The sequence below is a fragment of the Symphalangus syndactylus genome, chromosome 4 (assembly GCF_028878055.3).
Source record: "Symphalangus syndactylus isolate Jambi chromosome 4, NHGRI_mSymSyn1-v2.1_pri, whole genome shotgun sequence".
Lineage (NCBI taxonomy): Eukaryota > Metazoa > Chordata > Mammalia > Primates > Hylobatidae > Symphalangus > Symphalangus syndactylus.
Genome location: NC_072426.2, coordinates 49,745,847 through 49,773,678, shown reverse-complemented (window position 1 = coordinate 49,773,678; position 27,832 = coordinate 49,745,847). Strand labels below are relative to the sequence as shown.

General features: G+C 35.3%; 1 long non-coding RNA gene across 1 annotated transcript; it reads right to left on the bottom strand.

Moving 5' to 3' along the window:
- Positions 1-9,119: 9,119 nt before the first annotated feature.
- LOC129480644 (uncharacterized) lies at positions 9,120-17,291 on the bottom strand. The gene is made up of 5 exons (XR_008657091.2): positions 17,073-17,291; positions 15,612-15,660; positions 11,988-12,090; positions 9,628-9,774; positions 9,120-9,489 (listed from the first exon to the last, which is right to left on the bottom strand). It is a non-coding gene; the product is annotated as an uncharacterized lncRNA (long non-coding RNA).
- Positions 17,292-27,832: the final 10,541 nt, after the last annotated feature.

The following is a 27,832-nucleotide window of genomic DNA, read 5'->3' as shown; positions in this document are numbered from 1 at the left end:
AAAGCAGTTGAAGACGGGGCCAAACATTATATAGTTACGCTATTTTTACCCTATTGTACTTTTCCCTGATGGACTTAACTTAGGAAAGAGGATTTATTTATTTATTTTAATTTGATGTCCATTTTAATGTAGCTTCCTATCCATAAGTTCAAACAAGGTGTTAGATATGTAATAAAAATATTTTCTGTATTGTGGAACTATCTATAAATAACTTTAAGAGTCTAGAAATACAGCAAGTTATTTAAAAATAATAGACTCCTCAGATATATACCAAAAATTGAATCATAGAAGCCTGTTGTGCAAAAATCTGTGTCCAAACTTACACTAGGATAAATACATTACTCTTTGAAATTAACTGTTTTGTTAAATGACTATGATAATCAGCTTCGAAACAGCTCTCTATTTTCCTCACCTACTGGTATTCATGCTCAGTGTAGTCTCCCCTTTTTGTTGGGCTGGACCTAGTTAGTGACTGCCTTGGTTTTTTTTTTTTTTTTTTTTGAGACGGAGTCTCGTTCTGTTGCCCAGGCTGGAGGGCAGTGGTGTGATCTTGGCTCACTGCAAGCTCCGCCTCCCAGGTTCACGCCATTCTCCTGCCTCAGCTTCCTGAGTAGCTGGGACTACAGGCGCCTGTCACCACGCCCGGCTAATTTTTTGTATTTTTAGTAGAGACGGGGTTTCACTGTGTTAGCCAGGATGGTCTCGATCTCCTGACCTCGTGATCCGCCTGCCTCAGCCTCCCAAAGTGCTGGGATTACAGGTGTGAACCACTGCGCCTGGCTGTGACTGCCTTGTTTTTATACTTCCTACATATATTATATTCTATTAATTATCAACATTTTTCAATTTGTCACAGATTGAATAGAATCTAATTCCACAGTGAATTGATGCTGTTCTTTGTAACCTGGTAATTAGTATAAAAGACAAATCTATGGACTGTGTAACTCTGTTTTATGGTATACCCACAGCACATTTGATGTTTATAGAACAACTACATTCAATCTTGACCTTGACCGTATATTTATGGTTTAAGAAACCAAGAAAAACAAACATGCCATCCACATCTTATCATAATTGTGTGACAAGAGGAAGTTTGAAACCTTCATAGAGGAGAGAATGAACTCTCATTTGTTTTAGAGACAAGAATATACTCTTTTGACCCTTAATTAATTGAAATGAATTTTCTGGAGGAAATAAAGGTTTACATGGACTTGCAGATCAAAGAGCCTTTGTCTGGTGAGTCTTTGTAGAAGGAAATAAAATTCTAAAAATTGGCATTTCTTTTTCTCAAAACCTTTTCAGACAGAAATCTGACAATGTGCCTCTATTTATCTCTCTGAGCCAGACCTTGGCTTTCTCTGTGTTTTTCAGTCTACCAAAATGTCCACAAGATCAGCATACTGTACTTATGCAGTCAGTTCAAAAAGATGGAGGATTTTCTTTTTTTTTTTTTTTTTTTTTGTGACAGAGTCTCACTCTGTCGCCCAGGCTGGAGTGCAGTGGTGCAATCTCGGCTCACTGCAAGCTCTGCCTCCCGGGTTCACGCCATTCTCCTGCCTCAGCCTCTCCAAGTAGCTGGGACTACAGGTGCCCGCCACCACGCCCGGCTAATTTTTTTTTTGTATTTTTAGTAGAGACGGGGTTTCACCGTGGTCTCGATCTCCTGACCTCATGATCCGCCTGCCTCGGCCTCCCAAAGTGCTGCGATTACAAGCGTGAGCCACCGCGCCCGGCCAAGATGGAGGATTTTAAATATACATATTTTTTCCAACAGAGAGAAACACATTTTGTAAACTCCTTGAAGTTAGAGATTTATTTTTGTTTCCTTCTTTATTCTTAGCACTAGAAGTGTGCTATCATGTAGTAGGACCTCATTAATATCGTTGAAATCTTACTCTAACCCAAGGGTATCAGGAAACATATGAAAGACATTTTAAATATCTGTATGTACAACCAGAGTATGATCCCTATATGCATATCCTTGCTTGCTTTTATGATACTGTGTTCTAAGCATGCCCTTTTTTTGATCACGATTAGGCAAGAAGGCCTGCCATAGCCTGAGCAACTTAAAATCGAAAACTTCCTTTCATCCTGTTTTGCTTTGCTTATGCTTTACAGTACTTCCTACTTTCCTGTCTTCTACCGTTCATATGACTCATTCCATGACTTTTCATTCCATAAAATTATAAAAGCTGGAATAATACTTGGGATAGGACTCACATTAACGTCAAACCCTCAGTTAAAGAAAGAAATTAAAAAAAAAAAAAAATGAGGCTGGTAAGGAAGCTGTTTAGCTGGGCAGTACAAAATTGACCAGACCAAGGCCCAGGGGAAGCATAGGGAATGAGGGCCAGAGAGCAGATTAAAATGTTGTTTCCCCTGATAGCCTGCTCAGCCATAAGAATCCCCTATGGGGTTTTGCATTACTTTCATCCAAAGAGGAAAAGAAGAGTGATATTTGAGAATGTTGATAAAGTTAGTTCTGTCAACAAGTTTGGTGTATTGACACTGATTTCCTCTGGTTTGTTCTACACATTAAAAATAGATTGTGCTGTATTGGTGCTCCATCTGCCTTTCTTCACAAACTCTTAAACCTTTGAAAAGAAAAGCATGAGAACAGTGTACTGTTGATTTACTATCCATAGCTAATGTGTGATTTATTTTTAGCAACCAGCTAGACATTTAGTTGAGTGCTTCATATTGAAGACTTGTAGTATAGGCTTAAAAGTTGTGATGACTTCAAAATCATGAATTTGTGTGCAAAACCACGAACTTGGGGTGTGTATGTGTGTATGAGTGTGTATATATGTACATATATATGTAAAATATGATAAGGCATGAGGCTTATTTTCATTTATTAACTAAAGCCCATTGGTAGCACAAGACCATAATGCAGCCTAATAAAAGATTAGATTTTTATTTGAGGGTAAGCAGCACCATGTGTCAAAATCACCCTGGAGGGAAGGAGGCAGTATGAGAAAAGCCTTCGTAGGCGTATTTAAATAAAGCACGTCTCTACCGCGTTGGAATTCCTGACTTATTAACTCAGTGGGTTCAAGAGTTCATAAGAACATAAAATCCTCATATAATATTTAATACGCTTTATGAAATCAGAAGTGAGTTACAGAGATATTAGAGACAACAAAAGTCATTTAATCTTCTGTCAGTTCACCTAAAGGCATTGTATTCAGCTCTAAGTTTTTTGTCCCATTTTATCAGAGTTTAAAACAATTATGTAATGTAAAATCAGGTTTTGTATATCAGACAAACTCTGAATGGAGTAAGATATAAAATGTACATGGTTAATAGTCTGGATTTTCCTGAGGTTTTAAAATTGGAATATTTAATTAAAAACTCAACTATTTTAATCATAAAAGATTATTGGCATGAAATTGAACTTGAAAATGAAATGTAATTAATTTATATAATCACCTATTTATTTAGTCGCTGTTTCATTATAAAAAGATTTGACTCATAAAAATAAATTTTATGTGAAAAATTAAGCAGGAAATTTCCAAGCAGCTTATCAATCAAACTTTATTAAATACCGTTTAATAAAGGTGCCAGAAACTTTCACACTCATTACCTCATTTAGTCCATTCCACACATTGTCAGGCTAATTTTTAGTATTTAGAAGACACCAGAGCTACGTACGTAAAGTCCCTTACTTGTCCATTATCAAAAAATAAGTAAGTGGTAGAGTTTGGGTTCATACCAGGATCTTTTTCCCAGTACTTTATCATTACTTTCTCTCTATCTTAGAATCATGATAAAAGTTATAGCCTTCAGCCTATCAAAAGACTACACACAAGACAAAATTTCCTGGTTAAGTACAGTAGAAAAACACAGCTTCAACCCATTGCCAAAATACAACAAGTCTGAGGTAGGAGAAGATGTTGTCCCCTTCCTTAATGATCAATTTCACTATATTGTGAATTGCATTCTGAGAACTCAATCACTATCATAAATTAGTATTTTTTTTTTTTTTTTGAGACGGAGTCTTGCTCTGTCGCCCAGGCTGGAGTGCAGTGGCGCAATCTCGGCTCACTGCAAGCTCCGCCTCCTGGGTTCACGCCATTCTCCTGCCTCAGCCTCTCCGAGTAGCTGGGACTACAGGCGCCCGCCACCACGCCCGGCTAATTTTTTGTATATAAATTAGTATTTTTAAAAATATATTGTTATAGGCTAAGCATGTGGAGTTGAAAATTTTTTAGAAAATAATTCCCTTAACTAATGCAAAAATCTGATTTAACCAACATATGACCTGAGAATCAGCCAACATTTTTCCTAATTTGAGATATCAGTAGAAAATCTAAATAATTCATATACAGGACAATTGTATAACAAATTATTTTGATTTTGATTATTCTAAAATAAAGTATAAGTGCAAATTGCTACTTATTGGAGAAAAACCTGAAGGTCTGAGTATTTCTGGAGACAGTGTCAGAACAATACAGACAAGATTCACACCTACAGAGCAAAACTGTTGTTAATAACTTGTCACTATAAAGCACTGTCCATGTAGCATTGCATGCCTTTTTCCTTTTTTTCCCAAGTTTCTAATGCTACCCGAGTGCAACCACTTTTAGCAGAGAACAAGTCCCATCTTACGGAGAAATCAAGACCATTAAGGCGGTGTTCCTTCATCCAGATGCTTCTCTAGCAGAGCTACTGTGGCTTTCAGACAGACGTTCACCTTTCCTAACATCACAGAGGAACATCTACCTTTAATATTTTAAGGTCAAATTCTCTATTTGTGTTTGCAATTTCTATTTCCTCTCTCACCATTAGGATCTTGCTTTATCATTTATATTCTCTCTATATCATCTACTTTTTATATTTATTCTTTTATTCTTTTCAGAGAAAAGGTAAGGAGTTCAAATAATGTTATAGGACACATGTGGATCTCCACTCTCCATATGCAAATACACTTTGATTCTCATCTACCTCTTATCTGTTCCTATTTAGCTTCTATAGGCTCCATTTTGGTCACTCACCATTAAATTCTGATGTTCTCAGGGCATCATCCTCAATCATCTTTTATTCTCATTCTACATCTGTAATTCATCAAACTCAGCATTTTAAGTTCTGCTATACATAAATCCAAATCTGTTTTCAGCCTGGACTGTTCTACTTTTCTACTGCTTCCTATACCTATATAATTATCTGCCTATGAGATATTGCCAACTGTATATATCAAAGCCCCCGTCAAATCAGCATGTCAAAAGTTTTGTTAACCATATTTCCACTCATTTATGCATCTTCTTTACTCTAAACAGTATCACTACCAGATTTGAAGTGAAACACTTCAGAACTGTTTTACTACCATCCCTTTCCTACCAATCCTACTAGCTCCTGCAACATCTACCCCTTAGTAGATTTCATTTCCTCCCCTCTCATTTCTGCCTTACCATAGGCTTCATGCTTTTACATTTGTGTCACTGGAATATCCCCTTAACTGGTCTCACTTCCTTGAGTTTGACTGGCTTCCAATTTGTCACTCAATGCTGTTAATAGAACCTCCCACTCTGATCACTTAGGTCTCCAGTATCAGATAAGTATCTAGACACTCGTATTTTACTCTGTTCATCCAGTGATTCTTTATTATTAAAATGACCCTAAATATTATAGATTTACTAAAAGCAAATTTCATGTGAATAATTAAAACAAAAAATATTTTTTATAGAAATCAGCATGAAACAATTTTGTGCCAAGATTAGCAAAATAAATATATTTTAGCAAAAGACAAATTTCTTGATCTTCCAAATGCTATAACTGCATTTGAAGTTGGCAGGGTTTTTTTTAGTAACTATTAGTCTCTAGAGGATACTGAAGCAAGGTAACAATAGTTTTGTGAGAGCATTTTCTACTTTGACAGTGGAAACCAACTTTTCATGTTGGCATCAGTCAACTTTTCTGTTGGGAACATGGCATCCTTGGAAAGGGACCTTTGAAAAAAACTGTAATTCACTTTTTTCCAAACAGAATGCTTGAATTCTGCTATAACATGACATATACATTCTTATAAATCAACGTACTGTGTAAAATCCTGCAATAAAACCACAGGGTTTATAGGGAAAATGAAGTGAAGGGCATGACATTCAAATACTTTGTCAATGACTCCTAAGAGAAGATGTGAACTGAACAAAAATGGCAGCATAATTTTACCCATGTCAAATCATTAAGAAATATATGAATAAAACAGTAAACATAACAACTTACCTTGAAAGAAATCCTGAAGTTTTCTTGTGGGAGTGGCCATCAGAAGTATTATAAACGTTGAGTAAAATCAGTTCATGGTGGCTCATAATCAGACACCATCTACTGAGGAAGCGAGAGATGTTTGAGGTGTGTGCGTGCGCCAGGCCTATTTGGCACAGTTTTTTTGCATTCACCTAGTGTTTCTTATGGATGAATATGTGCATAAAAATGTAAAATTCACATTTTGGACAAGTAATCCCTTTAGAGGTTTTTTAAAAAAATCACTTATTTGTTTACACTAAAAGAGGAACCTGTTTGCTACTTCGGTTTATATCTCTGGAGCTCAGTGACAAGGGGCTCCATTTGCAGAATCTGAAGTGGCCAGGTTTCTTCTATCAAAGCGAGATAAAAATCATCCAAGTTAACTAAAAAAAAAATTGCAGGATCACATTGACCTGGTTAACATGATTTCTCTTTACTTTACAAAGAAGAAATAAACAGTACTGTAGGGCTCTGCTTAATTTTCAGCATTTGTTCTGTATATTATTGAGAAACTCCTTAAGAATCACTTCTATATTCTAATTTCATTTTGAATTTGGTTGCTCTATGTTAATATTTTATGTTTCCTACTCATAGTTAAGAGAAATGGCAGCCTTTCTGCATTGTACTGCAAAATATTTCCTCCATATTAATGATCTTTGGAACTATGATAGTAAAAGAAAAATAAAACAACACTGGCTCAAAGCAACACATTAATTTTTTGCTTAATGTAAATTATTTTTGTGCTCTCTCAAGAATGAGTCACAGAATTCTTCAGAATAACATAATATTACATTCAAACAGTGGAACTAGTTTTTCTAGTATTCATTGTTATCCTCTTTGTTAGCACTGCAAACAAAGACTCTAATGAAAACAAAAACAATTTAAAGTTTACAAATAAAGGTGGTATAGAGAATAAAAGGAATGCTGTTTGCATTTTTTTATCTTTAGCAATAAGAACCTAGACTTTACTATAAATCACAATTAAGTGTGGCTAAATTGTTGCAAACATAAAAATATCTTAAAGACAAATAAAATTTTACTAATGGCACTTTGAACTGGAAACCTGAATATTATATTAATGGTCATGATCATCAACAAAATCTTTACTTGGTTAACAAATATCTAGAGATAATTACTGCTTAGATAGCGATATGTTTTGGCTGTGTCCTCACCTAAATCTCATCTTCAATTCCCACGTGTTGTGGGAGGGATTCAGTGGGGGATAATTGAATCATGGGGGCAGATCTTTTCCATGCTTTCTTTGTGATAGTGAATAAGTCTCACAAGATCTGATGGTTTTAAAAAAAGGGGTTCCCCTGCATGAGCTCTCTCTCTTTGCCTGTTTCCATCCACATAAGACATGACTTGCTCCTCCTTCTCCTTGCCTTTTGCCATGATTGTGAGGCCTCCCCAGCCTTGTGGAACTGTAAGTCCGTTAAATGGCTTTCTTTTGTAAATTGCCTAGTCTTGGGTATGTCTTTATCAGGAGCATGAAAATGGACTAACACAGATAGCACAAAATGGATTACTCATTCTTAAAGAATAATCAATATATTAGTTAGAAAAAAATATAAAACTATTTGAATATTCTTCATCAATGATTTGTGATTTCTGACCTTGCTTATGGTATTGTATAAAGTCTTATGACTTGGTGCCCATTTCCTTGGCAACAGACTTCTTAAAAACAAATTAAACATGCACGGGTACTACTAATTAGTCTACGTGTTTGTGTTTCTGCATTTCTATGCATAGAAAGGCATAGAAGAAAGATTCTATGATAGAGTCACTCTTAGATTTATTACTATGATAAATTCATTGATCTTGGTTCAGACCCTATCAACAGTAATTTTAGGCAAGCTAAATGCTTGTTTTAAATAGAGATATTAAAGTATTGTACTGCAATGAAGAACATAAACTCTGGAGCCACTGAATAGCTCTGATACCATGAGTAAGTTATTTAGTCCCTCTGCATCTCATTTATCTCGTGTTAAAATGGGAATAATAGTGGTGCCTACCTCACATGGTTTCTGCAAGAATTAAATTAGATAAGGGATGTACTTACAAAAGTGCCTGTCATTTATTAAACTCCATGTGATGATGTTAATGATGCAACCGATGAAGCAGATCAGATACCTTTCTCTATTGGCTCTTTCTTGAATCTCTGGTACTACATTTTTTTTTAACATGAATGTATTATTCAGTTTCATTTTGTCTAACTATGACTTAATTTTATATTAAACAAGTTGCAGTGGAGTGTTGTAAAACAACAGAGCTATACCAGTGCTGACACTGCTGGGAAATTATTTTATAACAAACACTTCATGTAGATCCAGGCATACAGATGCTGTGGTATTAAACTAAAGAGCAAATAGTTTTACATTATTTTAAGACTGAGCAATTTTCATTTGCTAGCTTCAGACTAGAGTCATAAAATACCTACAGTCAAAAATCTGTTAATTTACTCTATCTTTTCTTCCAAATACCCCAAGTAGGCTTTGCCTGACCCGGGACAGAGGTGTAAAACACTTATCCTCTATTTATTATCCTATTATCAAATACTTAGTTTGCATATCCATAGATGCAGGAAATTTTCATATTCTTGTAATAATGAATATAATGTCTTTCTAATAGCTAAAACAACTTCCAATGTCAATTTTGAAGTGATTCAATAACCTTAAAAGGCTGAGTTAAGGCAAGCAGGGGCTATGGGAAAATAAAAGTAAAAAGGGGGGAAAGGGATGAGACAAGAGGAATATAGGTGAACCCAAGGCAAACATGAGAGTGTGAGTCAGGGAGTCCCACAGAGGACATTTGTCAGTGATAGGGTTAGTAACATGTAGAGCCTAAAAAGGGAGAGAAAGAAAAACCAAAACTCCTTTGTCTGTGACACATTTTATTTTTTTCCGGCGATCTTTATCCCTTCTTATCCTGATTGTATTATTTATAGCTGCATTAAAAAGTACCCCAGGCGAGAGGCATTTATTACCTCACCATGTCTGTGAGTCAGGAATCTCATAGTGATATATCTGGGTGATTCAACCTTAGGGTCTGTGTCTTACAAAGTAGCCATCAAACTTGTTTGGGGCTGCTGTCATCAGATGGTTCAACTAGGTGAAGATCTGCTTCTGAACTCACTCACGTCACTGTTGGCTGGCCACAGAAGATCTATTTCTAAACATACTCATCTGGGTGTCACTTCAGGGCTACTTCATGTCATGGCAGTGGCTTTCTCCAGATGCAAGTGATCTGAGAGAGGAAGAAAGAACCAAAGCACACAAGATGAAAGCCACAACCATCTATAATCTAATCTCAGAAGTGATGTCTCATCACTTCTGCCATATTCTACTTACTACAAATGAGTCATTAAATCCAGCCCACACTCACCGACAAGGTATTACACAAAGGCATGAATTCCAGGAGGTGGAGATTATGAGAGCCCCTTTTAGAGGCTACCTCTAACACTGAATTCAGCACTGTCATTCAAGCCGATCTCAAATTTGTGTGCAGGAGACTGGGGAACTCAGTATCTGTCTCTGTAAAATAATAATGGCATGAAGGAAATACTTTCCCTGAAATTCTATTCTTTACCTGAAAATTCAGAAATTCCACAATGACAATAACAAAAAAAATGCCTTCTCCCTTAGAGGGAAACATAGAATTTCTTTGTTAATATTTTAATTGTGACATCTACTATTGGCTTTAAAATATCTCAAATTCATTACATTAGAGTTTAGAAGAAACAACATGGCAAAGATGTGTTAAGCATTGTTTAACTGAATGATGGATACTTTCTTAAAGAAAAAAAAGAAACTCACAGTAAGTTACCACATCTAACAAACTTAATACTTTCCTAGAATAATACACTGGAAATTTATTTAAAGTTCTCTGTTTGCCTCCAAAATATATTTTCACAGTTGGTTAATTTAACCAGGACCCAAACAAAGATCCACCTCATTGATCTAGCTGAGTGTAGCTTATAGTGTTCTTTATGTTTCTCTATCTCCTATATTTTCTGTAAATTGCTTTTTATATCAAGACATTTGACTGGATTCAAGGTTCAATTGTGTTGGCAAGAATATTTCATGAGCAATTCTTTGTATTTCCTATTCTATGACATCAGTAGGTGTGTAATGATGTCCAATCAATATTTTTTCAGGAGTTGTTAGCTTGAATAATACATTATAAAATTCTCAATCAATGTTTCACCTAATTACTTCAGCATTGTGATTATTTCCCAGATGAATTCTTTCATTCTTTGCTGCAAAATAGTGATTTTCTGATTAGATCACTTATTTGACATCTCTAAGTTAGAATTCTAAAATAATAATTCTTCTCATCTATTTGGTTTCCTTGAAATATAGTTTATACAAGAAAGGCAAGATAAACTATTGATTTTTCACTTTTGTTGATCAATTTTTCTAGTAATTTATTTCTCTAACAATTCCTGAAATTAATGAGAGGGTGTTCTGTATCATGGATTTTTATACATTTGATATATTTACTCCATTGCTTTGGCTATTATAAGCCTCTAGATCTCATAACTCTTTCCCTTTCCTTATTTTTTCTCAGTTGAGCTTATCATCATCTAATATACCACATACTTTATTTATATTCTTTGTTATCTTTCTTCTCTACTAGAATAAGCTTCTTTAGAGATGGAGTTTTTGTTTCTTTTGTTTACCATGGTACTTAAGATCTTAGAAGAGTTGCTGATGCACCTTAAGTATTCAATACATTTTTGTTGAAAACGGATCAGTGACACAAGGCAGTCATCTGCAGACTGTGTGTGTGCTCGCACGCACGCACGTGTCTGTGTATAAAGATGGAAAGAGAAAGAGGGACACAGAAAGTGAACAAACTATGCATTGTGGCCCATTAACAATTAAGCACAAGATTTGAGCCAAAGATATGACTGTGAAGAAAAAAATCTGACAAATGAGTTTTTAAAAATATAAAAGAAAAAGAGTGTTTTAAGAAAGAGGAGGAAATGGACTATTGGGTAAAAATAAACTAAGAACCTAAGTACACTTTTCTTTTAGTAAAACCATTGAATTTGGCAGCAGGTTGTCAGGGCAGTCCAGGACTGGTTATTTAAGTCTTTGTCTATAGTCACTTCTTTGGCAACCTCATCCAGATCTTAAACGAAATACCCTATATATGCAGATGGCTTTCACATTTATATCTCTATAAATACTGAAATCCAGACTTATCTATCCAATTAGTATACTCAACTTTAATATTCCACCTAGATGTCTAATAAATATGTCAATACTTCCAAAATTGCATATCTGTTTTTCTCCCAACCCTGTAACCAGCCCTACCTATAGAATTATAGGAAAGTCTATCCTAATTGATCAAGACACAATGTTTTGAAATATTTCTTAACACTTCTACTTCTGTAGCACCTGGAGGACAGAGGGACATAGTGTGTAGAAATTTAGATATCTACACTAGTTGGATTTCACCATAAAAACATCTCAGTTGTGGAAGGGAGCTTTTATCATGCCTTGGTCACTTCTCAAACACACCAGAAGAGAGTAGAAGCAAATATAAGGAGAGAGTGACCCTCTCTACCATCCATCAGAGTCATATGAAGAGCATTTAGAAAAACAGATATTGGGGTCCAACCTCGGACTTATTTTCAACATTCTAGGTATGACGTCCAGGTTTATGTATTTAAAAAACTATTGTCATATATGTATGATATGTAGATATGGATTGAGAATTTGGATCTAACAAATTACCACCTGCTATAAAACATCAGGCCACCTTCTTCCCTTGCCAGGATGATTTTCTCAGCATTGTCCTCATGAAGTCACTTTTTAAATCAATGTCGTAGAGTGGCTCCTGTTTGGACAGTGATAAGGATAGTTTAGAGAAGTGGCCTTCCAAATTTTTGTTTATGTAGTTCCTAAATGACCTTGAAATATGACATGGCCCCTCTATTTTTACATGACATTTAAACATTTGTCATTATAAATAAAAATTTGCAAAATATGTATTTAATGTTATGTGACAAAATTTATGTATTGATCAAACATCAAAAATAAGTTAAAGATAAGCTGACAGCTAGATTAGTGTCTCCTCATTGAAGGTAAAAATTATAAACCAGTGTGTTTCAAACTTTAATGTGTATAAGAATCACCTGGAGATCTTAAAATTCACCTGTAGCAGGCCTAAGAGTTTGCATTTCTAACAAGCTCCAGGTGAAACCTGTGTGCTTGTGCACACTGTCGTTAGTTGTCAGGCTACAGATCTCCTGATTGGCAGGAACTTCATTTTCTAGTATTTCAGAAATGTAATTTCTCACATTGACTCCAATATTCTGAATTACTCCTTTGCTTAGTGCCCTGAAGTTGTGTATACTCTGACAGTGTACTCCGGTAAGATTCAAGATGGATGTAAAATACACTTTTCTTTTAGAAAGTAAGAGAAGAGAAACTGTGAAAAGTCATACATCCATCACAGGTAGTTATCCAGTCTGATAAATTTTAGAATATAATACGTAAAGAAACTGAAGATCAGGAAGTTGATTTCTTTAAAACTCTGTCTACATACCTCTTAGAAAATGTCTGTGTAACACAAATGTACACATAACCTCTCCCTACTAAACACTGTTTATAGAGGGCACAGCATTTGGGTTCAGAGAGGTCAGGGCTCTGATCTGTGTGATTTGGAGCCCCTTATCTTCCTCATCTACAAAGTGGGGATAATAGATTTAACTCATCAGTTATGGAAAGGATAAAAAATATCATATGTAAAGTGCTAAACATAGCACCTACCTCATCAAAAGTGTTTCCCAATTAAAATTTATTATTCTTCTGGGATGCAATTTTAATACTCAGAATTTGCGACCTTTCATTCACTATCCTTTCTCAACTTATCTCTTACCTTTACCATTTTTGTTCCTGTATCCAAGCTAGAAAATTTTTTGAAAAATTCTTCTTATAAGTATTGTCCATTTATTTCTCTGAACCTTTGTTCATATAATTCCTTCTAATAGAAGGAACAATTAAATTCTCTCCAACAATCTAAATTTATTAAATCTCAGGGTGCTGGGGACAGCATTCTCTAATTAAATCTGGCCCATGATGGGAATTCACTTGGACTCCCTTAATATACATTTATTTTTCCAGTGTATTATGTGTTATTTTCTAAGGATTTGAATACATTACACATGCATATTTGTACCACTACTAGATTATAATCTCTTTGAGAGTAAGGACTCTACCTTCTATTTTTCAATTGCTTATGATACACAGAAAAGTTCTACTCACGTAACATGTTGAACTAATGTTTAAGGAATGAAGAAATAAATTTTAAATTATTTCAGAAATTTCTTAATTTTTGTCCACAAGTATATATAGTAAACGTATTTATCCTCCAGTTTTTTTAATAAACAAAGCCATATTTATCATCTACCAGATAAAATTTCCAAGAGAATCCTTGCCAAAAGCATGCATACTTGGTTTGAAAACTAATGCTGTTTAAACAAAAATTCCAAAACAGATGAACAAATTTGTGTGAATAATGAAAATAAACTACCGTATCTCCATAATCAGTGAATTAGGGTAGACTTGGCTAAAGCCTTTTGCTTCAGAGGTAATTTTTTTTAAAGAAACAATGTAAAATAAACAGCTTTGAGAAAGGAAGAATATAAAATTAATATCATTTCTCAATCAAGAAAAATTACTATCCCAAATATTATCTGTGAAGCATAATCATTTTCTGGGACATGGATCTTCTAACATAGGAAAAAAGACAGAACGAAATGTTTTACTTCTGTTTCTGAGCTTCCTTGAAATTAAAAGCCTTTTCATTGTGCCGCAAATAATTTGTGGATAAGGATGAATTTGCAGGTCAATAACAATTTTAAAATGCTATTTTACGTCTGTACTTGTGCTTCGTCTATCATGGTTCAAAAATAAAAACCAAATACTGCCGCAACTTTACATATTTTTATCTGCATTATTTGTTTTTAGGTAATCTGATTTACCATGTTTTGCCAAGTTTGATTTATTTAACAAACATCTATCTGTTGAGTATCTGCTAAATTAAAGCACTGGTCTAGGGGTTGTCGGGACTAAAGATACACACGGCGTGATCCTTCCTTTGCAGGAAAGCCCCTTCAATTGGGAGTCACAGACATACACTGTGAATATTGAAATAGAAGATATGGGGCGGGGGGAGGTCATGTGCTCTTGGTTCTGGGGCAGTGAGCTGAGTGAGGCTAGGGAATGACAAATGTCTTGTGTTCCTGCTGAAATTGAGGTGTACCAATAAGGAAAAATAAAACTATTCAACCTCACTCTTGAGTGACTAAATCTGTCTCGGATACTAAAGCAATACATTCTCTTTTTTTGGACTCCTAAAATTAGCAATTAAGTATAATTTATCTCATTAGTTGACTCAATTGACCTCTCATACTAAAGAGCAAATGTCTCCTCCATTCACTAGAAATAACTCTGGTATTGCAAAAAATAGGATTTATTGTTCGACCTTAACAGAAAATCTTTTCTTTTTTCTGTGGGTGACATTTGTGACAATGATTTGACTTATTCTGGTTTTTTAGCAATTACATTTTCTGATTTAACTTTTTCTCCTTCATCTGAAGTTAGAAGAGATGGTAACTTTTCACAGGACTCTAACTTCAAAACAGGTGGTTTAGTTGTCAACTATTAAAATTGATTATACCCATTTAACTACTATAAACAGAGACTGTAAAACAAAAAGCCTCAAACAGAACACAGAATTTTTAATTTGGAAAGTTGCTGCTACATTAACTTGCTATGTAACTGTAGCATGCAAAGCCATAACATTTGCACAATAGGTAGTTTATTACTCTCAAGTTGAAAGACCAAAAGTGGAGTAACTACCCAGTTTGTCATTTGCAGAGTGGTGTGGAACAGTATTTTGTTACTACTCTTACACATTCTCTTGTTTACAACCAAAAAGAAAGTAATTGCTGCCGTAAAACTCAGTCTCTCACAATCTAGGAGGCCTCTATAAACCTTGGGGAGGACAAATGTGTTTGGACCAGGTGTTGGTAGCGCTGTAGAGTGAGTGTTGGCCATCCAATTTAAGTAGGTTATTGATATTGAATGGGAAGTGGCTTCTTGTTGTAAATGCCCTTTACCAGTTATGGTTGTTTACCTGAGAAATCAACAGACATACCTGCTGTTGTATCACCCTCTTCCCTCCTGAATTACTTTTAGTGCATATCTGCTTAGTCCAACGGAAAAGAAAAGGAAAATGTGAAAACATTCCAGTTTGGATTTTAATTTTAAAGCTGCCAATTGACAACCAACATCAACTGGCTTATTTATTTCTTCTAAAGCTAGTTAACAAAAATATTGAATCTTACTCACTTTCTTCTCAGCTTGATAGTCGTGTATCTAGTGTGTTACAGCACTGGGTCTGTAATGCAAAGATAAAGTCCCGGTCATAGTTTTTCTATAAAACTATCTTCGATGAGCTTTTAACTTTACTATTTATTCCCACATCAGCTATAGTGGAAATCTGAAGTTAGCTATAATGGAAGACTGTCTCTTTGTTTCTTCTCTCTCTCTTTTCTTTTTTTTTTTTTTGGCTCTCTTTGATCAGTTTAAAATAACTTGGCCCAGTTTTTAACATAAAATGCGGTTTTTCAATCAATGTCTTGTATAGACACTTGAAAAAAAATACTGTAAGTTAATTAAAGACTGAAAATAATATATATTCTTGAATTTTATTGTTATTATAGAGGGTTTTGTCTCCATTAGACATCAACAGAGCTGACCGAGTTAATTTTGGTGTTTCTGTTCAGTGTCAGCTGCTGTGTGTGCTGTCCCTGCCTCACGCTAAAATGTTCTCTCCTTCCAGCCCAGTGCCTCCTCTCCCTGACATGTGCTACCACCACCTGCACAATTCAGAACAGTGTGCTCTTGAGTAGCTTGGGGTTCTGGGAGATGAGAGAATACATTATTTGGAAGAAAACTTAATAGAATGGGAAGAGGAAATAATGCAATAAAAAATAAAAACAATTTATAACTGTTTTAAAAGTTTCCTATTTTATGCCAATAATATCAACTTGCAAGGAAGTTATAATAATGGGTTTTTGTGGGGCATTTATAGGTCACAGATTCTTTAATTTTTTTACTCTCTATATTTGTTATTTGTCTTTTAAGGGCCAATTGTCATTAATTTAATAGCTGTCTCATTCACAAATGTAATACATAAAGGGAATTACTTTGAAATTTTATAAATTGCCATGTATAAGAAAATAAGAAAGGCCTAATTGGTATTTGGATACACCTAGTAGGATCAACTAAAAAGCCAATTCTAACAGCATTAAAGCTTACACAATAATTTCAGTCTGTTTATACTAAAAGGTAGAAATGTATTATTGTTATTATTGATATGAACATTCTATTTCTATCTGGGAATTTCAACGAGCTGACAGGGACTTTATACAAAATAGAAAAACTATTTTTGACCTGTGATAATATAAAAGGAAAAATAATACTTGGGACAATTTTCAGTAAACATAATGCATTGTCTTATGCTTTTTATTTATTAAACCATCCTACTTTATGAGCCCTAAGATTTATTTCATAACTGGTTGTGACAAATTCAGTTCTCAGGACTCTAAAAGGGTCTTGTGAAGGCAGGAGTACACATTGAGTCCTCACCCTTATACCAAATTCAAATTTGCAAAATGGAATTTAATTATTGCTAATTTATTTAAAATAGAGCTTTCAGAATAAGAGTAGATTCTGGCTTGGATGATGAAGTAACATTACCCCCCAAAAATAAGTAAATAAAATAATCCTAAATACAATTTAAGTTACCTAATTAATTTGTGGATTTGCAATTGTAACTGCCTGAGAGGTTCTTCCTGCCCACTGCATAAAGACAGCCCATGGCACTGTAGTAGAGAAAGCATTTAGTAGACACGAGGCCAGCCACACCACGTGGGAGATGGAGTTCCCACTCAAATCATCTCATTCAAAGCTCATAGCATAGGGGTTTTTCAAGGGCAGTTTGGGGGAAGGGTAAGGAGTGACCAGGCAACAAGGTGCTTGCTGCTGATTGGTGGGGGCAGAGATGAAATCATAGGGGTTTGAAGCTGTCCTCCCGCAGGCTGAATTGCTTCTGGGTGGGGCCACAAGAGTGGGGGGGTTTGTTGATGCAGGTGGAGCCACGGCTGTCAGACATGCAATAAAACCTGGAAAGATATCTCAAAAGACCAATCTACAAAAGTGGTGTTATTTGTAGGAGTAGTGGGGGAGGTTGCATATCTTATAACATCTGGAATAATGTCTGCACCTTAGCGGGACTCAGGTGCCTCTCCTCCCCTCAACCTGATGGTCTCCTATTAGCTTTACAAAAGCGGTTGAATTTTGAACAAGTCTTATTATCATTTAAACTGTATCCTAAATGTCTTCCAAAATTAGCTTGGCCCAATAGCCTGGAAATAATTAATGGAAAGGCAAGATGGAGGTTGAGTTAGTTTAGCTTACTATTGTAGTTTTCTCATTGATACAACTTTTGGAAAGGTAGTTTCACTATTCATAATGACAGTTATCTTAAAAGCTAGATTTTCCATCCCATGTAAATATAGGAACAATCAAGTATTTGTCCAGCCTGCGTATTGATGACTTTTTATGATTTTAAAATAAATTGTGATGAATTATAGTGCATTTGATATACATTTTCATGGTTTGCCTGTATAAAATAAATTTTATATTTCCTAGATTCCTTGGGCAGTGTGAAGAGGGTTTTAAAAGAACAAGTTACTGAAATAGTTCAACAAATCCTTATCAGTGTCATCAAGACAAATGAATATTATTTTGCCTTTAAGGAACTGTGTCCTGAAATAAACATACAGAGTTACACACATCTGGTATTTTCAAAGGGACAATAAGTTAACTATGAAATTTTCACTAGATGATATTTGAAGATAGTATTATATTTTTGTTCTTGTGGTTTAGAATGTTTCTCTCTTCTTAAGACAGGTAAAATAGAAGATAAAATGTTATGTGGAATAATTTTTTTTTTTTTTTTTTTGAGATGGAGTCTCGTTCTGTTGCCCAGGTGCAGTGGCATTATCTTGGCCCACTGCAACCTCTGCCACCGGAGTTCAAGTGATTCTCCTGTCTCATCCTCCCAGGTAGCTTGGATTACAGGTGTGCACCACCACACCTGGCTAATTCTTTGTATTTTTAGTAGAGACAGGGTTTCACCATGTTGGCCGGGTTGGTCTCGAACTCCTGAGCTCAAGTGATCCACCTGCCTTGACCTCCCAAAGTGCTAGGATTACAGGTGTCAGCCACGATGCCCGGCCTTGGAATAATGTAATTTTATTATGATGATAAAAATATTTTCTCCAATAATAGTGCTACTTTTTGTGGAGGAGGACATAACTTCTAGTGATTATTTCATTTTAAAGATTTGGCCAGCTATTAAGCAAATGCCAAGATTTGGGTAGCCAAGTGCAGCAGATCCACTGGTGTTCTGCAGAAGTAACTTCATACATTTAGGTATGGCTCTCCTAAAAGTAATGTGAGCTTGCAAATTTCAAACCAAGGATTTAGGTTACAGACTTTTCTAGCAATGTCAAAGGACACTTGCCCCAAGCTTGGGCTCCCAGCCTTAGCATTATACTCAAAGGATATTTCATATATTTTTTTCCATTGCTTCAAAAGTTTTGGTGTTTTCCAAGAGAATAGAAACAAATTATTTCTATTCTTCATCTTTGTATTTTTTTCTTGTTCCTAGCACCAAGTCTCTTCGAAAACTTTACACATCAAAGTCTTGCTACCTAATTGTGTAATTAGTTCTAAAAGCCGCTATATGATCTGTCTCTTTTTACTTTAAAAAGTTAACAGATTGAATGCCGAGTTGAGGATGATTGCTAGCAGTGTCTTATTGAACCGACAGTCAGATGGCAGAGATTATCAGCAGTGCTCACGCATTACTTGAGGATTTTAATTTCTATAAATGAACATGTATATGCATGAAATATAAATGATGAAAAATTAAGCTATAGTACCTTCCTGTAAGGCTAATTAGAAAAACCTGAAGCTACAGTAATGATTTAAACTATGGATTAGTACATCAAGGGAAAATGGCCTTTTATGGCATTTCTATAAATTGAATTTAAATACATCGTAGGTTATGGTAAGAACCTCTAAAAATAGAAGATGACATGCCACATGAAATATACATAAATACACACCAGTGATTGTTAGATGAATTATTCACCACAGTAACAAAATGCATAATATATTTTAAAAAGTCCTACTCCCAAACTTACTAATATTAGTACACACACACAAACATATGCAATGTTGTATTGATGAGCAACGGGTTGAGTAGACTTAATTCTATTCTTTTGCTCAAATATTATGATAGCTGTGTTTCCAAGATTCCACAAACAAATCTATGTTATTGATTTCCTTTAGAAGATTTTGGAAGACTGAACTCTATCGTTAAAGCTGCCTCAAAGCTCTTATATATTTGTGAGGTTTAAAAAATAAATGTGTATTAGTGTTAGGTAAACTGATATTTTTGATCAATTGGAAGTTTTATCATGGGAATTACTTGATTTTTTATGTGTACCCCTCAAAATAAGAAATTTTATTTACAGAAAAAAGAAATTGGTCAAATATTATTGGGTTGCCATATTTTAAACCATTTTACATTTAGAAAAAAAATCTCAATGATCATTTTGAAGCAATACCATACTTTGTGTCTTGATTCCTTAGGTCTTAATCATTGTCCATCTTGTCTGTTAATTTTTCCTATCACTTTCTATTCTGGCTGTCATACTCTCTCTCTCTACTCTTTTACCCTCAGATGGGTCAGGATTATTAGTTTCTTCCACACATTTGCCATGGAGTACTTTCTCACGCATGGAAGCCGAAAGGTATACTTTTGGAGAATTCATACCCTTCCTTGTACTCTGAAGATTTCCAAGGTTTTGGGATATGTTTTTCTGAATATAGACACGGGCATAAAGTTTATAAGCTTCAGTACTGAAAAGTAACAGGGAGTGAAAATATACGATGAAATTAATTTGCAGATCTCCATTTCCAAGATCATGGCAATTTAATTTCTCTGGGTCTCAGTATCTAAGTCTGTAAAATAAGTAAATTGGCTGAAGGAAGTGAAGCTATTAAACTAGATTATTTACATAATTCTATTCAGCTAGAAAATGGTATGCTTTTATGGCCTGGCTTTAAATATGGCCTGTTCTTGATGTTTATTTAAAAAAGAAAAGAAGAAGAAAAAACCCTAATGTAGCTTATTTGTGTTTTATATTGGTTGAGTGAGGCCATATAAAAAATGTATGAGAACTATATGCCACAGGTTCAGAAAAATCAATTGACAGGATAAGATAGAGCAAAGGAAACAAGTGGTCCAATTTCACACTGTAAGCCTGTGGTGAGGATGAGCACACGATTGCCTTAAGCACGACCTGGGCTGAAATATTGACTACTGCCTTGAAGTGAAAAATGTAACCATGAATTACTATGGGTTTTAACAGCAGGGGATTTTTAATTGTGAGGAGGTGAATACATGAAAAACAGAATTATTTATATTTTTAAGGAAAAAATTACCATGGAAGAGAGTTGCAGTGGGTCTTAATTATCTTGGTATAAAGAGTTAGTGATAATTTTCTGTAAAATGAAGAGCTACTTGGGCCAAATAATTAGATAACAAATTTAATTATTTCTTTTTCATTGAATTGATGTTCTGTTTTGGTGTCAATAACCAGATTTGGTTTATATTAAATTTAAGCACAATGTGGTTAAGTGAAGTGGAATTGAATGAAGTAAATTCATCCTATATAACATATTTTACATTATGGAACAAATCAAGGCAAAGAATCTTAGAATCATTTCATTGTTATGTTTGTGGGGATATCTAGCAACTTCAGGTTCATTTAATTTGTATTTCCATTCGCAGGAAGGAAAGTGAACAGGGATGTATAATCAGAAGGGAAAATTCAGAGTTATATTAGACAAAACAGCAACAGTCCTTCTCTGTGTAATTTTTGGGATATTGGTGTGGATTGTACTGGATTTTACAGAACATGAAGAAAAAGTGGTAACAGAAACATGAAACTTTAAAACATTTGATTACACTTTCGAGTTTCAAATTTTGACTCTACCTTTATAAGTACAGACGTAAAAAAAAGTCCAAACAGAAACCACAAGGTGTACAATAGTGTGATTATTATCTTTTATTTTTAAATAAGAACACATAAAATTGTGTTGACTTATATATTTTTAAAATGCAAGATTAATAGAATATAGCAGGTAGCAGATTTTCACTTTTCATTATACTTTTATTTGCTGTCTGCAGTCTCTAAACATTAAAATTTTTACTATGCTTTGATATGTACTTTATGCTATAACTTCCTCCCAAAGATTCACAATGTACATTAATAAGAATTCTGAGTAGGCCAGGCACAGTGGCTCATGCCTGTAATCCCAGCACTTTAGGAGGCTGGGGTGGGCAGATCACCTGATGTCAGGAGTTCAAGACCAGCCTGCCCAACATGGCGAAACCCTGTCTCTACTAAAAATACAAAAAATTAGCCGGGCATGGTGGTGGGAGCCTATAATCCCAGCTACTCGGGAGGTTGAGGCAGGAGAATCACTTGAACCCAGGAGGCGGAGGTTGCAGGGAGCTGAGATCGCACCACTGCACTCCAACCTGGGCGACAAGAGCAAAACTCTGACTCAAAAAAAAAAAAAAAAAAAAAAAAAAAAAATTCTGAGTAATTGTTAAAGATAGCTTTAACATTTGTTTAACTAAATAAATCAACTATTTACCTGTGTTTCTTAAGTAAAAACACCTGGGAAAATGATGCTATTCTTTATAGTACCTATATAACTTGCAAGGAAAATGCAAATCATTATCAAATATCTCATTGGTATGAACAATCATATTTTACAAATATTGCTCTGAATCCTAAATTACTCAGTTGGAGAGGAAAGTAGGTGGATGGATGGATAAATATTATAGATAGATAATTAATAGATAGTAGGTAGGTAGATAGATAGATGATAGATGACGGTAGATGGTAAGCAAACAAAACCCTAGCTTATCAAATTCACTTTGTAGGTTGATACAACCTAAGTGACAATGAACAGCAGAAACTGGGAAGGTAGTTTCACTTAATGCTAACATCAAGTTATATGAATATTCTCTGAACATCAGATGTATCTCCTGAGGGACAATATATACAACATACACACACTCACACTCACATTCAAGTTCTAGCAAAATGAAAAATTAGCCTAGGCTATTGACTTCCTCACTAAAACACAACATAGGAGAAGCTAGAGGAGAGACTAGGACCCATTTTTAGCAACTAACAACATTCCTTTTAGGAACTCAAAAGGACCACAGATTCTGAAGGAGAAATAAGAAAGAGCTTTCCAGAGATGTTCTTTTCTCTACCCATCACTCTGCCTACATCAGTGTAACATCAAGACCACTCTGGGTCTGGCTGGTATGGTTCTACCACAAGTGCAAGTAATTAGGCATCCTCGCAATGTTCCCCTTTCACTCTCTCTCTCACAACTGGGAAATTGTATCAGTGAAAAATGGTTTCAAGAAAACAACAGAGCCACAGCCAGCATATCTGAAAGCCCTGTTGTAGATAAGGGAATCCTGGAAAAGAAATCGAGTAGATTATGACCAAGTAAGCCCAGATGTCAATCAAGAAACTCTCTGCTTTGAAATGTGTCCTCAATTCCCCTCTACATATTTACCCCTAGGTGCCTATGCTAGGGCCTATGTTTTTATCTCCTCCCTTAATAATCAGTCTTAGTAGACAACTGATGGTACCAAGTATTTTAAAGGTGAGCTCACAGTGAAGTTTTAGTGAAACCACTGTGAAGGGAAACAAAGGCTGTGAATAACTCATTTCAGAGGACAGGGATAGTAGATACACACAGCAATATGGGAAAGAGGATTGGAAACATGAAGCCAAAATTGGGAGTTATTAAGAAGAATCTATTAGAGACATAGGTTTTGAAGAGACAATTTTTGAAATAAAGAATTCAGTGAATGGGTTTAATAGCTGACTGTATTTGGCCAAAGAAAAAAAAATCAGTGAGCTAAAAATCAGTTCCAAGAAGTTTCTCAACACAAAGAAATATAAAAACAAATAAACAGAATAAATAAAAATGGAGCATAGAAGCAGAAATTTAACCATCGGCTATGAGAGGACCTCAGAAGCAGAAGTACATGAAGGGAACAAAATATTTGAAGAAATAATAAATGATAATCCATTATCCTCAAAAGGTAAGAGATCCCTGTTTGAAAATGTACATGGGAGCCTGCAAAAAGATAAACAGATGTTCAGTAGGCACATAAGAACATCAGAGATCAAGATGACATTTTTTTGTTGTTGTTGAGACAGAGTCTTGCTCTGTCACCCAGGCTGGAGTGCAGTGGTGAGATCTCGGCTCACTGCAACCTCCACCTCCCGGATTCAGGGATTATCCTGCCTCAGCCTCCCCAGTAGGTGGGACTACAGGCGCGTGCCACCATGCCTGACCAATTTTTTTATTTTTAGTAGAGATAGGGTTTCACTGTGTTTCGATCTCCTGACCTCGTGATCCACCTGCCTCGGCCTCCCAAAGTGCTGGGATTACAGGTGTGAGCCACCGCGCCCAGCTTCAAGATGACATTTAAAAGAATTTGAGAGAGAAACATAGGTCACTGCAAATGATCACTGATGAGTAATCAGATTAATATTAATTCTCTCAAGGCAATGAAGTACAAAAAGATAACAAATTATTTTCAAATTGTTAAAGAAAAATAAATGTAACCCTAGAATTTTATTTTTAATTATATAATGTGAGCCAAATAAAAATACTTTAGGTTTACATGGACTCAGATTTTTTACCATGAAAAGACCTTCTGTGAGAGAATATTGAGAGACTATATTACATTTAGAAGTCAAACTAGGTAAAGTGCATTAAAATACGAGAAGTTTAGGTATAGAACTTACTGATATTTATTGTTGCCCGAGTAAACAATTTCTGACAAATGTATGCCCATAACAATCTGTAAATAAACTTCACATAGTATCTGCTGTTTGAGAAAAAGGATATCAAAAGCTGGTGAAAGCAGAAAAAGATTCTCATCTTGTTTCAGATTTGGACATACATATAAATAAGCGTTAGATACTGTTAAAAATAAGATAAAAATTTATAAGTACTTAAAATACAAATGTATAAGATAAAAAATTATAAATACCACAAGAAAAAAATACTAAAGAAAATGTGTCTATCTAGTATGAGGTCTGAAAGGCGTGAAGACATGAAAAGGAAAAGAAAGTAGAATGTAGTGAATATTAAGAGAGAAATTAGATAAAACGAAAGGCTAATAGTAATTATAACCATGTAAATGGTTAAATTAACCAATTAAAAAAGTAATAGTCCCATACTGGCTAAAATGTAAGATCCAGAAATACGTTTTTAAAAATGATATTTCAGATATAGTTACCCAAGAGACATACTTAGAAAATAAAATAGGTCAGAAAGGTTGCCAATAAAGTCAGGAAAAAAGTACCAGAAAAAATGTCTTTCAAAAGATAGTCATAAAATGCATTTTGATATCAAACAAAATATAATTGAAGGTGAGATATATCATAAGAGCAAACAAGTTTTCCTCCCTAATGAAGGGTTGTATGCTTCTATCCACTGTTGAGCATTTTAGCCCACGAGACTTGCATTGATGGATGGATTGAGTGTATGCATTTTTAGAATATCTGTGATACTTCTAAGCCAAAATGTTAGGAACCTTTGTAGTGTGTGGCGTCATTTTTTTTTCCCTCTGATATCAGCACTGTCTAAGACACGGGCTATTCTGGCCAGGTATAGAGGCTCATGCCTGTAATCTCAGCATTTTGGGAGGCCGAGGTGGGAAGATTGCTTGAGTTCAGGAGTTTGAGACCAGCCTGGGCAACATAGGGAGACCCTGTCTCAACAACAACAACAAAAAGCCAGGCATGGTAGCACATGCCTATGGCCCCAGCTACCTGGGAGGCCAAGCTGGGAGAATCACTTGAGCCCCAAGGGTTGAGATTGCAGTGAGCCATAATCATGCCACTGCACTGTAGCCTGGGTAACAGATTGAGACCCTGCCTCATTTAAAAAAAAAAAAAAAATATTCTGTGAGCCTTGAATATGGTGAGAAGATTTGCTGCCTACCTGTAATGAAACTTTGATATGAGAGATGGGAGGTGCACAAACTAATAGATTGAGTTTAAGTTACAGGATTGGAATATGGACACTAAACCTAGGTTTTGTCTCTTGGCTAATTCTACTAGAACTTGTAAATAAACTACTTGTTCAACTTCTTACACTAATGAGACTTTTAAAACCTATGCCTTTTCTTGCAATAAATTATTTAATTATTTGTTGAGCTTTACTTGCAGGGAAAATGTTGCAGTAGAGTTAGATCATGAAGACTTAGGTTGACAGATAAGTGACATATTGTAGAAATGTGACACTTTGGGAATTTACCCATTTACATGCTACTTTTGACCTCTGCACAGACCAGATTTTCAACATCCCCAGTCTCATTATGTCAATCAGAAGTTGTTCCTGGTTGCTACCCTTTCCACAAAACAGAGAGAACTCAAACTGGAACTTCCATCTCATTGGCTTAATTTCTCCTAAGAGTCAGTAAGAGAGGTGAGAGTTCATCATTTTGGGCAGGTAGTTTGATAGTACTTAGAGACGCAAGTTTAGAAAGAAAGGTAAAAGATATTAAAATATGTTTCAGGGCAAGTCACACTGACAAGATGAAAATATAATGTTTACTAATTGTTCATTTTAAACCAAAACAAAATCACTATCTGAACAAAGCGCATGCTTAGTATTACTTTTCTATCTGCAAAAGTTACAATATTGTGTAAGAAAATACCAAAATACAGGCTGATACTACTTTATCATTTTCTTTATTCAAAATGAGCTAAATCACGGAACAAATTTTGAGAAAACTACTAGTACCAATTAACTGTAATTATTTGTGAGATGTGTATACTATTCAGATTATCTTTCCACTTTCGCAAAGTCTCATAGAAAGATTTGCCCCAGTATGCAAAGACAAAAATTGAGTTAATTGAAACACTCAGTTTAAGTCATCATTTGAATGATGGCAAAGATAACACCTCAAATTTATTTTTCCTAGTAATTTTGTGTAGTCGTATGTGTTTTTCATGAGTTTCTCTTTATTTAATTCTTCTCTGTTTGTTGGCACTCTATCAATCAATCAGTAGTAGAGAACAGAGAAATCACTGGATTCTCTACTGGAATGAACTAGAGGCAGTATGGAAAACAGTGTTGCCAAGTCAACCAAGCACTCAAAATAGAATTAAAATCTCATGATAACTACAACCACAATATGCCAAGAGGGAAACAAAAAAGAAATTGTTCCCAAATGAGAGAGGAGGGAAAGCAGCATGGAGTAGTAAGACTCTTGGTTCTTTGAATAACTTGCTTTATGTCCTTGAGTGATTCACTTAATTTCCCTGGGTTTTGGATTCCTCTCTGTAAATTGAGAGAATTGGACTAAGTCAGTAGTTTCCAAATTATGAACCTTGGAATAATTGCAAGTGGCCTTGAATGTGTATGCTTTATATACTTCCACAATCACCAGGATCCAAAAGTCCAATTGAAGTCATGTGGAAGCTGGAAAAATATTTTTACATTTTTTAAAAGGTTATTTAGGATATACTGGCTAAATAACATATGAAGTTTTCTTAGACTACAGAATACCATTATGAGTTAGACATCCAGATGTTGAAATGTTGAAGCGCATAATTCTTGACTGAAGTCTTTCTTGCAAAAGCAGCATTGTTATTGCAAGGAACAATGGCTAGCAACTGGGACTCAGGTTTCTAGGCCAGACTTTCGTGCATTAATTTTTTTTATTATACTTTAAGTTTTAGGGTACATGTGCACAACGTGCAGGTTTGTTGCATATGTATCCATGTGCCATGTTGGTGTGCTGCACTCATTAACTCGTTATTTAGCATTAGGTATATCTCCTAATGCTATCCCTCCCTCTTCCCCCCACCCCATAACAGTTCCGGGAGTGTGATGTTCCCCTTCCTGTGTCCGTGTGTTCTCATTGTTCAATTCCCACCTATGAGTGACAACATGTGGTGTTTGGCTTTTTGTCCTTGACATAGTTTACTGAGAATGATGGTTTGCAGTTTCATCCATGTCCCTACAAAGGACATGAACTCATCATTTTTTATGGCTGCATAGTATTCCATGGTGTATATGTGCCACATTTTCTTAATCCAGTCTATCGTTGTTAGACATTTGGGTTGGTTCCAAGTCTTTGCTATTGTGAATAGTGCCGCTATAAACATAAGTGTGCATGTGTCTTTATAGCAGCATGATTTGTAGTCCTTTGGGTATATACCCAGTAATGGGATGGCTGGGTCAAGTGGTATTTCTAGTTCTAGATCCCTGAGGAATTGCCACACTGACTTCCACAATGGTTGAACTAGTTTACAGTCCCACCAACAGTGTCAAAGTGTTCCTATTTCTCCACATCCTCTCCA